This window comes from Salmo trutta, chromosome 39 (assembly GCF_901001165.1).
Source record: "Salmo trutta chromosome 39, fSalTru1.1, whole genome shotgun sequence".
Classification (NCBI taxonomy): domain Eukaryota; kingdom Metazoa; phylum Chordata; class Actinopteri; order Salmoniformes; family Salmonidae; genus Salmo; species Salmo trutta.
This window is the reverse complement of record NC_042995.1, coordinates 19018158-19034372: the sequence shown is the minus strand read 5'-3', so window position 1 is coordinate 19034372 and position 16215 is coordinate 19018158.

Here is a 16215-nt window from a genome sequence, read left to right as displayed (position 1 = left end):
AGGAGACTGCGTGAATCAGGCCTTCATGGTCGAATTGCTGCAAAGAAACCACTACTAAAGGACACCAATAATAAGAAGAGACTTGCTTGGGCCAAGAAACTCGAGCAATGGACATTAGACCAGTGGAAATCTCTCCTTTGGTCTGATGAGTCCAAATGTGAGATTTTTGGTTCCAACTGCTGTGTCTTTGTGAGACGCAGAGTAGGTGTACGGATGATCTCCGCATGTGGGGTTCCCACCGTGAAGCATGGAGGAGGAGGTGTGATGGAGTGGGGGTGCTTTGCTGGTGACACTGTCTGTGATTTATTTAGAATTCAAGGCACAGTTAACCAGCATGGCTACAATAGCATTCTGGAGCGATACGCCATCCCATCTGGTTTGCCCTTCTGGTTTGCTCTTAGTGGGACTATCATTTGTTTTTCAACATGACAATGACCCAAAACACACCTCCAGGCTGTGTAAGGGCTATTTGACCAAGAAAGAGAGTGATGGAGTGCTGCATCAGATGACCTGACCTCCACAATCACCCAACCTCAACCCAATTGAGATGGTTTGGGATGAGTTGGGCAGCAGAGTGAAGGAAACGCAGCCAACAAGTGCTCAGCATATATAGGAAGTCCTTCAAGACTGTTGGAAAAGCATTCCAGGTGAAGCTGGTTGAGAGAATGCCAAGTGTGCAAAGCTGTCATCAAGGCAAAGGGTGGCTACTTTGAAGAATCTCAAATATAAAATATATTTTGATTTGTTTAACACTTTTTATTGTTACTACATGATGTGTTATTTTATAGTTTTGATATCTTCGCTATTATTCTACAATGTGGAAAATAGTAAAATAAAATAAAAACCTTGAATGAGTAGGTCTGTCCAAACTTTTGACTGGTACAGTGTAAATGTGAAGCATCCGGTTGGCGTTTCCGCTCACTACAGTATTGTAGTGAGAGGAAACCCAGTGGCCGGCCGTGGGAGAAGATCGAACAAGATGGATTTTGACCGACATTCTGTTAATTTACTCATCGATGAAACATTTGATCTCAATACAGTTTTCTGTTCCCACAACTACAGTCTTTTACAAACAGAGTGAACTAAGCTGTGACTTACCCTTTGCCAAAGTTTCAAAAGATTGCAAAGGCGAATTGAGTTATTGCACACGTGCACTTCCCAGAGTAGGCATTCCCCAATGGAAATATGCAAATACATGCTAGAACGTGCCAATATGATACCCACCTCTTTGCTTGTTCTGCCTACTATGGCTCATTTGTTCCCATTTGAAACGACAGGCTGTGGTATATCTTGGTTTAGTTATAAAAAAATTCTTTGCTAACACCCACCACGTACACTTACATACATACAGACACTCACCACCACCCACCCACTTATGCTGCTGTCATACTGTTTACTATTATTATTATTATTATTTATTCTGCTACCAGTCACTTTCTCCTAATCCCTACCTACAGTTGTAGTGGGAAGTTTACATACACTTAGGTTGGAGTCATTAAAACTCGTTTTTCAACACATTTCTTGTTAACAACCTATAGTTTTGTCAAGTTGGTTAGGACATCTACTTTGTGCATGACACAAGACATTTTTCCAACAATTGTTTACAGACAGATTATTTCACTTACAATTCACTGTATCACAATTCCAGTAGGTCAGAAGTTTACATACACAAAATTGACGGTGCCTTTAAACAGCTTGGAAAATTCCAGAAAATTATGTAATGGTTTTAGAAGCTTCTGATAGGCTAATTGACATCATTTGAGTCTATTGGAGGTGTACCTGTGGATGTATTTCAAGGCCTACCTTCAAACTCAGTGCCTCTTTGCTTGACGTCATGGGAAAATCTAAAGAAATCAGCCAAGACCTCAGAAAAACAAGTGTAGACCTTCAGAAGTCTGGTTCATCCTTGGCAGCAATTTCCAAACGCCTGAAGGTTTCACTTTCATCTATACAAACAAAAGTATGCAAGAATAAACACCTTGGGACCACGCGCCGTCATACCGCTCAGGAAGAAGACACGTTCTGTCTCCTAGAGATGAACGTGATTTGGTGCGAAAAGTGCAAATCAATCCCAGAACAGCAGCAAAGGACCTTGTGAAGATGCTGTAGGAAACAGGTACAAAAGTATCTATATCCACAGTAAAACGAGTCCTATATCGACATAACCTGAAAGGCCTCTCAGCAAGGAAGAAGCCACTGCTACAAAACTGCCATAAAAAAAGCCAGACTACGGTTTGCAACTGCACATGGGGAAAAAGATCGTACTTTTTGAAGAAATGTCCTCTGGTCTGATGAAACAAAAATAGAGTTGTTTGGTCTTCCCTGTGGCTCAGTTGGTAGAGCATGGTGTTTGCAATGCCAGCATGGTGTGTACAACACCAGGGTTGTGGGTTCTATTCCCACGGGGGGCCAGTACAAAAAAATAAAAAATAAATGCATGAAATGTATGCAATCACTACTGTAAGTTGCTCTGGATAAGAGCGTCTGCTAAATGACTAAAATGTAAATGTAATAATGACCATCGTTATGTTGGAGGAAAAAGGGGAGGCTTGCAAACCGAAGAACACCATCCCCTCCGTGAAGCATGGGGGTGGCAGCGTCATGTTGTGGGGGTGCTTTGCTGCAGGAGGGACTGGTGCACTTCACAAAATAGATGACATCATGAGGGAGGAAAATTATGTGGATATATTGAAGCAAAATCTCAAGACATCAGTCAGGAAGTTAAAGCTTGGTCGCAAATGGGTCTTCCAAATGGACAATGACCCCAAGCATACTTCCAAAGTTGTGGCAAAATGGCTTAAGGACAACAAAGTCAAGGTATTGGAGTGGCTATCACAAAGCCCTGACCTCAATCCTATAGAACATTTGTGGGCAGATTCTGAAAAAGCATGTGCGAGCAAGCTGTCAGGAGGAATGATAGCCTGTGGAAGGCTACCCAAAACGTTCGACCCAAGTTAAACAATTTAAAGGCAATGCTACCAAATACTAATTCAGTGTATGTAAACTTCTGACCCACTGGGAATGTGATGAAATAAAAGCTGAAATAAATCATTCTCTCTACTATTATTCTGACTTTCACATTCTTAAAATAAAAGTGGTGATCCTAACTGACCTAAGACAGGGAATTTTTACTAGGATTAAATGTCAGGAATTGTGAAAAACTGAGTTTAAATGTATTTGGCTAAGGTGTATGTAAACTTCCGACTTCAACTGTACATATCTATATCAAATACTTCCTCTCTTATTTCACTGGAGCCAGTACATCACTGGAGGTGAGATCCCTGCCATCCAGGACATCTATATCAAGCGGTGTGGAAGGAAGGCCCGGAAAATCGTTATAGACTCCAACCACCCAAGTCATAGACTATTCTGTCTGCTTCCGCACGGCAAGCGGTACCAGTGCATCAAGTCTATCCCCAAGTAATAGGACTAATAAGTAGCTAACAAAATAGCTACACGTACTATCTGAGTTGATTTGTATTTATTTGTATTTTTGCACTGTCTCTATGCACACTTATAGGGCCCTACATGCTTGCACACTCACTCACTCTGTCACCTGATCACTCACAGATAATTTGCACATTCGCTACCGTTCAAAAGTTTGGGGTCAATTTGAAATGTTCTTGTTTTCCATGAAAACATAAAAAAATGTATTTTACTTATTTTCAATGACGGCCTATGAACAGTGGGTTAACTGCCTGTTCAGAACGAGAGATTTGTATCTTGTCAGCAAGGGGATTTGAACTTGCAACCTTTCAGTTACTAGTCCAACACTCTAACCACTAGGCTACCCTGCCACCCCTTAAATGAGTTGCAAAATGAATAGGAAATATAGTCAAGACGTTGACAAGGTTATAAATAATGATTTTTTAATTTAAATAATTATTGTGTCCTTCAAACTTTGCTTTCGTCAAAGAATCCTCCATTTGCAGCAATTACAGCCTTGCAGGCCTTTGGCATTCTAGTTGTCAGTTTGTTGAGGTAATCTGAAGAGATTTCACCCCATGCTTCCTGAAGCACCTCCCACAAGTTGGATTGGCTTGATGGGCACTTCTTACGTACCATACGGTCAAGCTGCTCAGCTGTGCTAACATAATTGCAAAAGGGTTTTCTAATGATCAATTAGCCGTTTAAAATTATAAACTTGGATTAGCTAACACAACGTGCCATTGGAACACAGGAGGGATGGTTGCTGATATATACTGAACAAAAATATAAACGCAACTGCCAGATGGTGAAGTGTGAGTCATCACTCCAGAGAACGCGTTTCCACTTCTCCAGAGTCCAGGGGAGGCGAGTTTTACACCACTCCAGCCGACGCTTGGCATAGCGCATGGTGATCTTAGACTTGTGTGCGGCTGCTCGGCCATGGAAACCCATTTCATTAAGCTGCCGACTAACAGTTCTTGTGCTGACGATGCTTCCAGAAGCAGTTTGGAACTCGGTAGTGAGTGTTGCAACCGAGGACAGACGATTTTTACGCGCTTCAGCACTCGGTGGTCCCGTTCTGTGAGCTTATGTGGCCTACCACTTCGCGGCTGAGTCGTTGTTTCTCGTAGACGTTTCCACTTCACAATAACAGCACTGACAGTTGACCGTGGCAGCTCTAGCAGGGCAGAAATTTGATGAACTGACTTGTTGGAAAAGTGGAATTCTATGACTGTGCCACGATGAAAGTCACTGAGTTCTTCAGTAAGGCCATTCTACTGCCAATGTTACCTATGGAGATTGCATGGGTGTGTGCTCGATTTTATACACCTGCCAGCATCGGGTGTGGCTGAAATAGCCGAATCCACTAATTTCATATATGGACATGGCTGGACTGCTTTGACAGAACAGATTGAATCCTCACAAACATAACTCTCCTGTCCCTCAGGGATTGACGGTGGATCTACTTCACTGCACCACCTGATGGGAGAGCCATCCTCCGTCTCGCTCCCCTCCCTCTCTCCGTCAGTGTGTCAGAGGCCTGTTTGTCTGCTGCCTCCGTTGGCACGACCAGCCCATCCAGTGTGTGTGTAATACAGTGCAGATGTGGGCCATGGCAGCAGACAGACAGATGACATAAATAGTAAATAGTGTCAAGAGCAGTGCATTAGCAGATGTTAGCCCCTTCTTCCAGCCTGAGCTGATTCGTGTTGGGTGTGTATGCTGTCCAGACATCTGTCTGTCCACCAGGGATCCTGCTGCTCACTTCAACCCCCTTTCTGATTTATAACACACCACACATGGTATCTGTTCGTCATGATTTCACACTCGCTCTTTATGTTTCTGCATGGTGTGTGTATTTATTAAGTGCTATTTGCACAGCTGTAGGACATTTGGAACTCCAGGTGACCCTTGGAGATGTGGTGGTGTCACCCTGGGGTCTTTTCCTGACCTGCTTTGGTAGCCTAATGTACTGCCTGCTTCCACAGGCGTGTCCTTGAGAGAGTGTTTAGCAGCTGTTAAGTCTGTCCAGAAGAACATTGAATTCCGCCTGCTAGAAAAGCGAAATCAAAAAGGGATAGGGTCTTTATGTTTTATGGTTCTTGGTCCAGGGCAGTGTTTGCATTATTGCTTAACACTCCCAGCAATGGGAGCACATCCTTTTCTAGGATCATATTCTATTGTAAATCACTTTGGATAAAAAAAGGTATCTGCTAAGTGGCATAGATTTTTCAAAGTTAAAGGCTCTATTTGTTTGTGTCCTTAATTTGATCTCTCTTTTGTTGCTGGGAATTTTCTTGCACAGCAGGAAATGCAAATTTGTAGTGTATTAGAGTTTTAAAAAGGCTTCTAAAGTTTGTAATTTCCACTTTGAAATTTCAGATTTGATTTGCCCTAACGGAAAATGTATCAACCCCTACAAAAATGTCTGTTAGTTATAATCCACATAATAATTCAGATTTCCTGTTGGCTCAAATTAAGATGCTACATCTGTAGCAAAGCAGATTTCATGACCTGGCTCTCAGACAGGGTGAAACCTCCCTTTAATTTCTCTGAGCTTTTCTCTTTACGGCCACTACGGTGAATGAGTCCCCAGAGTACGGTAGAGTTACATGGAGACCGGGACCGCTCGATGCATTGTGTCTCTTACTGCATTAGAAACCATCTGTCTCGGTGGAAGCACTGTTGTTTGTATTGACAGAAGTGAGTCAAATGACTCCAAAGGGACACTTGCCTTTTGATTTTGGTTTTGAGAAGGAGCACAAGTCAGAAGGTATTTATAAAGTGTCTCAGAGTAGGAGTGGTGCCTTTCTAGATCATAATGAATAAGATTATCTGGACAGGGGAAACCTGATCTACATCAGCAATACTCGTAGGCTGCGTTTACAAAGACGGCCCAATTCCGATTTTCTTTTTACACTAACCACACTTTTGACCAATCACATCAGATCTTTTCACATCAGATCTTTTTCAGAGCTGATCTGATTGGTCAAAAGACCAATTACTGAAGGAAAAAAATAAGAATCAGAATTGGGCTGCCTGTGTAAACGCTGCCTTAGACAGGGTGAATGCAGACCAAGAACTCAGACCTCCCATGCTACGTAATGTTTGTCTGAAGACATTTGTCAAGAGGTCAGGTCAATAGCAGTACCTTGTCTAACCAAGTAGCCATTTCCTGCAGTCAAATGACCAAATCACCCTCAAATGGCCTCATAGGTGGAATGTTATTAATACTTTTCATAATTTCATAATTAATAAACAAAACAAAAAATGTAACGCAGAAAATCTGGTGTTTCTAAGTCAAACGGTTTTGTTGTATTTCAGTCTTCTGTGATGTATATAAAGTGTAATATTGGGATGCAAACTCAAAATGTAATACATTTCAATTCTATATCTGACATGGTACAGTTGTCTTCTTTTATTAAAGCCCATAACCATGTGTGTGAGGTCTATACTTCTGTTTCAAAGTAGATTTGTTAAAGACTACCAAGAATCACTCTGTGTGACCCTGATTTAGCTCACTGCAGTAAACGGTTAAAGGTAAAACATCTCCACCAGCTGTGAGGTGAAGAAGAATATGTACTGTACTCCCTGTCCCTGCAGGGCTTGTTTTTCCACTGATGGTTGGTGAACTCAGAGAGGAAAGATCACAAGAATACAGAAAGGATATAACACAGAAAGGTGACATTAACATAAATTCAGAGGCCTGTCTGTGAGGTTTTTCTGGCATTGTGTAAAATAGCTCTGGGAAGTTTAATAAAAAAGGTTTGCCAAGCTTCAGTTCCCACTGTATTCATTATTCCCGGTATCACAGATTAGGAGTGATGGCTATTAGCCACACCGTTTCCCACCTAATCATTTAAATATGAGCAACCAGGATGTTAAGGCATTCTGATGCAGTGGGGCGAGCATCCTCTCTCTTGGATCTCCTCTATTATATCTTCAGGGCAGATTATTTATTTCTGTGTGGATTATTTTTCTTTTGCCATCCCCCACTGCAGGTGCTCATCCTTCATACAGTAGGCCCAGTAATATAATCCCCTGAATCTTAATCTCCTCTCTTGGAAATGATTTTGGAAAACAGATTAAATGTAGAGAAACCAGGAGAAGCACCATCTGCCCCTGTGGCCCCCACCCTGATAGGAACATGCTGATCTGTGCAATATGGAGATATAGTGTGCAGGGCAGGCATCGCCCTTACTGTGTTGCCTTGAATTGGTTATGGATGTAACCTACACTAAAGGGGTTACCATGATTTTCACAGTAGCTTACAGGCAGCTAGGTGGCAAGTAAAATGTTGTATTTCATATAACAGTACACCTACTGTAATATAAATACGGTATCAAAGCAAGTACTGTGTAATGACACACAGTACAATACTGTAACATTGACTGTATTATACTGTAAAAAAAGTAAACACTACCTTAATTGGAATGGATGAATGGATGAATGAAATTCATTGAGGGAAGGGTTTGTATTTCACAGTATTTTACTGTAATTACAAGCGATTGCTGCAAGCAGGTTGGCTGCTAGGTAAAGTGTTTAAACATTACACCATATTCAAGAATATTTGGTGGCACTTTTAGAGGCCTTAATGAAGGCTTCCAAACTTGCGGCAACTACAGGGCAAAATTGAACAAAAGGACATGGGAAAATGCTCAACCATTTAAGGTTTAAGACTTGCTGCCACTCCATTATGTCCCCTATACAAACTGATGGGGCACTATAACTACACAGGAGTTAAATTGGTACAGCATTCTCACTCACGGGTGCAACAAATATAGCCTCTTACAAGGCATACCTCAAAATATGTTAATGAGACAGAAACAACAAACCATGCACTCACTAGTGGTCAAAAGGTTTTCGGTGCTACAAAGGTACCGTACGGCACTGTATTCTGTGGGGTTGATTACAGTACCATTGGAAATACAGCAATTCTTTCCCCGCCCACAACATTTTCCCACAATGCACCATAATTTACAGTATGCTGCAGTAAAACATTTCAGTTTTTTACTGTTGATAATACTCAAAATGACTATATAAATTACAGTTTTCCGTTACAGTGTATGAATAATCGATTAGGCATGTATAGTATGTACAGTCGGATATGTATGTAGGCCTGTCCTATGATCATTCCACCAGACATAGTGGTAGTGTATTATCAATGACATTATAATGGTGTTATAGACGCTTTAGAGCGTTGGGCTTGTAACCGAAAAGTTGCTGGTTCGAATACCCGAGCCGACAAGGTGAAATATCTGTCATTGTGCCCTTGAGCAAGGAACAAACCCTCATTTTCTCTAGAGGCGCTGTTCTACCATGGCTGACCCTATAAAACAACACATTTCACTGCACCTATCCAGTGTATGTGACAATAAAACATATAAAACATAAATATTTTGTTTTTTACTGTTGCAGCAATGCAGTATGATGGCATTTGATCACAGATGGGCAGTCCTTGCATCCATAGTTCTGTCTATGAATTTTAGAGGGGTAACATTTTTCCAGTCCCATCCCCTTAAAGAGATTCTTGTATACTTTTTAGCCAGTAGTTCTGAAAGTAGCACTCACGATCCAAAGGTGGTCCCCGAAAGTTGTGTACTACATCATATATGTGCAGATATGTGCACCACATCATTGCTCTATCTCTCTCTCTCGCTCACTCTCTTTCTCTTTGCTGTGTCCACTGAGTTGTTGGGCCTGCCCTGCAACCTCATTGGATAACGCTGTGCAGACCTCTTGCCAGATGTCACTTAAATGTGATGGGCTGAAGCTCATTGGCTAGAACTCAAATTGCTAGGGGGCTGGCCAACGTGGGGGAAATGTAGGGAAAATGGCATGGCACAGCTTCAAGAAAACGGTCGCTTTCAAACTAGGGATTTTGTGGCTAATTGAGGTACGACAGTAATTCTGCTCATAGATTATGCATGTATGAACTACACATTGACAAAATTCAGCCCAAAGCGGGAGGTTTAAAAAATGCTTTCTTAGTCGCTAAAGTACTGGAGCATGTCTTTAATGTTTCTCTCTGCTCGTAAATTAACCTAACATTACATAGGCTACAGTATAAGTTTCACACACCAATATTTAACAGTGAAAAGATCGCGCATTACAATATAATGTCAATGTAATGAAATAGAAATCGCTTTTATACACTGAATCCCATATGTTTAAAAGAGCCACCCCAGACCGCTCAACATCGGGACCGTTCGAAAGCAAAGCACTCTGACAGTGAGTCAACATCACTGGTTGCTGACGCCATGCTCCGTCCTCACTATTGCGCGACAGGAATTTGTTTTGATTCCCATACATGAGTTGTGTTGACGTGATGATGGGCTTGCCCTGCTCATTCAAGAGGCACACAACTGGAAGAGTTTGGACAAGTGCCCAGGAGCGGGAGGGAGCCGTACAGGCCAAGGGGTCGGAACAGACGAGGGAGGAAGTGAACACCCCTCAGGAAGAAGGGGGGGAAACCCATAGGTTCTTCGTCTCACAATACAATATGTACGTGCATTGTTAACAGCAACCTTCAACCTAACCAAAATGTTTTTCCTCTCATTCACTCTCATTCTGTGGTCCGGTTGTGGACAATGATAGCTCTATCAGCCCTTTACGAGGTCCACGCTCCGAAAGAGACTGTGTGTCACGTGTGCTCCCTCTCCGGCCTCTAGGTCACCAGACCGCTCGTTTATGGCGCACACCTGTCACCATCGTTACGCGCACCTGCACGTCATCCGACTCACCTGGACTCCATCACCTCCCTGATTACCTTCCGTGTATACGTCACTCCCTTTGGTTCCTTCCCCAGGCGTCATTGTTTCTGTTCCTGTGTCATGTCTGTGCGTTGTTCGTGTTATGTTGTGTTTATTTATTAAAACGGGCACTCTCTGAACTTGCTTTCCGACTCAGCGCGCTCGTTACAGTGTGTGCTCCTCTCAAACATTAGACTGTGGGAATGTTTGTTTTCTCTACATGGTTCAGTGTGGAGATATCCAGTCTTTCTTTTTTTAAATAGAGCTAGAGCAGGAATATTTGCATGTGGCTCCCACAAAATGTGCTTTTATTATTCTTTTTGTGTCATATTTCCTTGGCCATTAGAAGCACTATGGACTGTAAACTGAACCAATACTCTAACACCCAGAGTTTTCAATCCATTGTCACTTGTGACCACAGTCTCTCTCTATGCACAGGGAAATTACCCTAAACATCAGGAACCATAAAACATCAAATGGAATCACTGGTGTACCAAATTACCCTCAGCACATGTGGTTCTGCCTGAGTAACCTGCCCCATAGCCCTGGAGCCCTCTGGTGCGTGTGTCCCAAATGGCACCCTATTCCCTTTGTAGTGCACTACTTTTGACCAGAGCCACTGGCGCAGCCCCTGCACGGCGTGGGGGCCCACGAGCTCTGGGGGCCCGTGTGCCTGTCATCGATAGTCAATTTTTTTCTATCCTCAAAAAAAGTCATTCATAAAGCTTTTTCATTTCCATATGCAGTAGGAAGCTAAGTATTTGTTTTTTGGGCCTCAAGAATGTGACTGATCAAAGTGCCTCAGGCCTTGAAATAGAAATCATTGATTGAAAGCAAGGGGATATCGGTGAACATATGCCGTGGTAAAGGCTCCGATGGTGCCAGTGGAACGAGTGGAGCTTTCACAGGGGTTTAAAAGCACAGATCAGACCGAGAGCGTACGCATTGTTCCTAGGTAGAGTTTTACTTTAGAAAGCGATCTCTGCAGAAGTGACAGAATGGTAAAAACAGCTGGATTGCCGTAGCAACATCAGGGAAACTGGGAAGATACAGCAGTTCTGAAAACATCTTTAATTGAGCCTCTCGCGTTCTCCTTATTGTCTGGCCTCAACACGTTACGGAAAGAGACGACCTATCCCAGAGCTTCCTATATAGTTCATCTGGATACAGGACAGGAAATGAATTGGCAGATGCAAACAGATCATCCTTAGTGGATAACAGTTCTTAAGGGCTCAAGCAAATCAAACATATTGGTTGCTGATTAGTATGCTGTTGTATCGCCATTTTTTTTTTTACAATCTGCAATGTTTGAATTTCTAACTTGAATTACTGAACAAGTCATTTCATTAAATCACGGCAGCTTTGCGACACCATGTAAAGCTTCACAAAATGTTAGGCTTAACATGAGAAAAGAATCACCAAATAGGCCTACCAATAAATATTGATCCATTAGTTAAAGTACGCACTCACTGCTGTATGCACTCACTGCTGTAAGTCTCCCTGGATAAGAGCGTCTGCTAAATGACTAAAATGTCAATGTAAAATGCCTAAAGCAAGACTATAGGCTCCGTGCCCTGGTACCACAGAAAGACTATCATCGATGTTAGTCTGGCTGACGCATTCTACATTTGTTTTTTATGGAGGGGGGCGGCGACCTTGCGGGGGGTCAAGACTACTGTGTTACGCCAAAACTAGTGCACTAGGTAGGGAGTAGGATGGGTGCCGTTTGGGACGCAGCCCCCAGAGCCTCGGAGCGGGTTGGATGTTGAATGGGCTGACTACTCCCCTGTCCCTAGTCCCTAGAATCATGATGTGCAGGGGGAGAGAAATGATGCAGCTGACACCAGTAACTGATTCAGATGTCAACGTGTTGACGAGACCTGAATGCAGATGGGCTAGTGAAGCAGGGCGAAAGAGCAGACAGTTTGCTACGGAGTGCCTTTTCTTCATCACCACTTATCTGCGGATTGCTATCTGTGCAATGCACGCGAGAATGCTTCCATGGCTTTGTCATGAATAAATGTTTTGAGGAATGACCTGGAATGATCTATGATGAATCGAGGCAAACGAGATTCAGAGCTGTTTAAGTGAATCAATTAATGCATTTTGATGTTGAAAAGGCCAAGAGAACACGAGAGCGCGTACTGCTTAAACGTCTGAACCATGGCGCAAGCCATTGTGCTGTAAGTGAAGCTGCAGTTTTGGAATGGAGGACCTCGCTAGCATTATTCTGGAGCCGTGAATGCCCACAGCTGTCTGCAGAGGACGTCGTGATGTGTCAAAGGAAGTGTGTCTCTGTGATGTCCAGTAGGCAGCATCTGTGCCCTTGAATTCAATTCAGCTGTTGTGAATAGGATGCACACACACGTATTTTGCTTGATTAGCTACTTAAGAAGAGCGCACACTACGTTCGACTTCTTCACAGAACACGAGTGAGGGTAGCATGTCACCATAACAATACACATGCTATGTTCAATCGTTCTTGTTTTCTGATGAATATGGCCGGCCCTGGCTCCCTGCACCTACAATTGTCACTTTGACTTTTGAGTTCTGTGTGCTGCCAGAGTACGCTGTAACTGTGTTGATATTGGATAAGGGGAGAGTATAATTCTGCGCAGTCCTTAGTTCATTTCTGGCCTGTCGTTTCAGGTTGGGGTTAGAGGCAGATCCACTGTCAAGGGTCAGACAGACCCTGTGGCACACTGACAAACCAAGCAGTGAGTGGAGTCCATACACTCACCCTCCTGGTGTGTCCACTTCTGATCGTCATTACACCCCTTCATGTGAACTCTGTTTGTTACAGTGCATTGTCAACAGGATAGAGCACTTACTGAATTACCCTACTGTGGTGTGGGGCTATTCAGTGCTGTGTTGTCAGAGGTTGGGTTCTAATAGAGTGTTTGCTTACTAAAAAGGTGAGTAGTTCAAGAGTTCCATCTAGTGGTTGTTTGATGCTACTACATGATCTGTTGATGTGTCCACTGTTACCACAGCCAGAGGACTGCAAAGGCTTGGCTGTTTGAACTATACAGGAGGTTTACGTACTGTTTTAATTGTTTTTTTCAGATCACTGGATCCACCAAGTACACCCAGAGCGCTCAGCAGGTATAAACCAGGTGGGTGACCCGTTTTGTAATTGTGATTTCGTTTTCAGGCCCAGGGCCGGCCCGCTCTTTAGGCAGGATTAGGCGGATGCCTATGGCAGGATTTTCTGAGTTAAACTGACCAGGATGCACCTCCATCAACACATAATTCTGCCCCAAAACAATGACAATTCCTCTCAACCAGTGACATTTGGTCTTTTTGGGTGAGCGCTGATGCCGCCCTGTGATAAGCAGTGCCCGCTTTGTCAAAGTCAGGGACGCAAAAATATTTATCTTGTCCATTCCCAGCGCGAATCTCCAGGGTGCTGTTGTAGAGATGCATCGCTGTTGCGCTCCACCAACAATTTTTTTTTAACATAAATCATGTAGCAAATAAAGCAAAGAGTATGTGGCCTTTTCTGTAGCCTACAGGCTGGAGATAAAATGGATGACAATGTAATGAGACGGAAACGTTTTCACCATGTAGGTTTCTCAGATCAAATTGCCTAACCTAAATGGCACCCAGTCAAATAAAAAAAAATGCGCTGACGTGTTAACAAACAGTATATCCTAAAAACAGGACAGGTCAAAGTAAAATGGACAATCACAACTACCGTTCAGGAGTTTGTTCCCGTGGGCTTAATTGTCATGATCAGTGGTTTCAAGTTTGTATCCGTACATTTTTTACGATCATAGCGAAAAAATAAACGTTTACATTTCCCGCTGTGTAAACACATTGCAAATAGGTTAATGTAGCTGATTTTCAGAGCTTTAATAGCCAAATTGATTAGGTCACAGGAATCAGGACTAATAAAGCCAAGGCAACGGCCTGTTTTACAAACGATGGGCCTACCATACGGATGGGCATTCATAAAAGTCCATTGTGGCCAACATGGTAGACTACACTCCGTCTTTTAGATGTCTTTTTTTGGTCATGACCGGATCGGCCGTCCTTTGTTTTGGTGTTTTACAAAAGGTAGGCCTCCCACATAGATTGGCATTCCTAAAATTCCATTTCAGGCGACACTGTAGACTATACCTCAGTAAGCACGGACTGACACTGACGACTTTTGGATGTCTTTTTTTTGTCCTGTCCGGATGTCTTTTTTTTTGTCCTGTCCGGATGTCTTTTTTTTCCCGAAACTTAGCAGCGAGTGAATGATTACCATGTAAACACACAAGACTGATTAACTATGCTCGACAAGTATATTCTTCTGTCTTTATCTAGCTCTATTTGTGATATTTTACCTTGCCTCTCTGGCTTGCTAGCTTGCTAGGTAATCAATCATCCGTTGATATCTGCATTGTGGGGCAGCAGGTAGCCTAGTAGTTAGAGCGTTGGGCCAGTAACCGAAAGGTTGCTAGATCGAATCCCCAAACTGACAAGGTAAAAATCTGTCATTCAGCCCCTGAACAAGGCAGTTAACCCACCATTCCTAGGCCGTAATTTTAAATAAGAATTAACTGACTTGCCTAGTCAAATATATATTTTTTTAAATGTTGTGGAGGATGACCATCTTATTACGTGTTTGTTAACCCTTTAGACTTGTGGGAATTGGCCTATATGGATAGGAATATATTGAAATGTTTCTTACAGAAGAAATATGAAATGCATAAGCATGCACGCAATAGAAAGGGCACAGTTTGGGAGATTATGGGGAAATGATTAGACCAAAGTTGAGGACACACATGAGACCAAACATGAGTCCAAACTGTCAAACCCCCACTGTCGATTTGATGTGCGTTTTACATTTGCTGTACTTTTTGCCACATTTTGTTGATAACAAAATCTGAAAATACTCTGGATACATTCAGTAACATGATAAGAATATTCCTGGAAAATGTGGGGTAGGTGCAACATAAGACAAACAAATGACAAGGGTTTGATTGAGAGGACTAAGGGTTTTAGTTAGAGGTGGCCACACACTTCTCCAAAGTGTGCCCATGTAATTTCAATGCACTTTTATGACTCAACGAATAGTCTTTAGGTGCTTGTTTGAGGTCTCCTAGCTGTGCCGTTGAAGAACTAGAAAAGGAATCTTGCACGGTAGTTGTTTTGTTAGGAACACAGCCCTGAGGCCCCCCATCACACATTTACTGTTGTTGTTTACACAATCGAAAAACGGCCCATTACAAATCGCAATCTGGGTCAGGTGGGCATCATTTGAAAGCTTGTTCTATTGCCAACATGACTAGCTAAGTAATAAAATATAATCTTACAGTGTTAGGCTTTCACAAAGCAATTCAGAGAAACAGATTGTAATTTTGGTGAGCGTAGAAAGGAGTCATGAGTGCATTCAGGTGCGTGTTCTTCACGATAGACAAAACACAGGGTCATTCTGTTCAGGACAACCCAGGGTATGACACCATGTCATCTGGTAACTGTACATTAAACATACTGATCATAAACGTTGACACTGTATATGACATGAGTTTTATGATGTGGAAATGTGAAGTACACGTTTGGACGGGTATTTGGCTCGCTTGTATGACATCAAAGCGGTATTTATTATAATCCTAAACATCTCATCTTTTAAACGACACCGTGTCCTTTTAATCCTCTGGCTATGTTCCGGTCGAATTGGACCGATTTTACACGTTTTCGCTCTGAAAAATGTAGTTTATATAATCTGATTGTCATAAGGTTCCATGACTTTTTCCACACAGGGCATTTGAACACACAAAATACATTTAGTTGATTTTCATAAAACAAAATGTTAACTTTTGTACGCCTGTGGTGTTCCCAGTCAAAAATGACCGGTCATTAGAAATGAATGGGTGAGACTACAACTAGTGTATAAAATTGAGTTCAGGCACATGCCCATTCATCAGATGGACACACTTCCTCTCCCAGACATGCATGTGTGTTTGAACACACACACACACACACCTCACTCCCCTTCTTGGCTTCCATGGCAACCCCCAAGGAACCTTTCCCCAATAGAATCTTT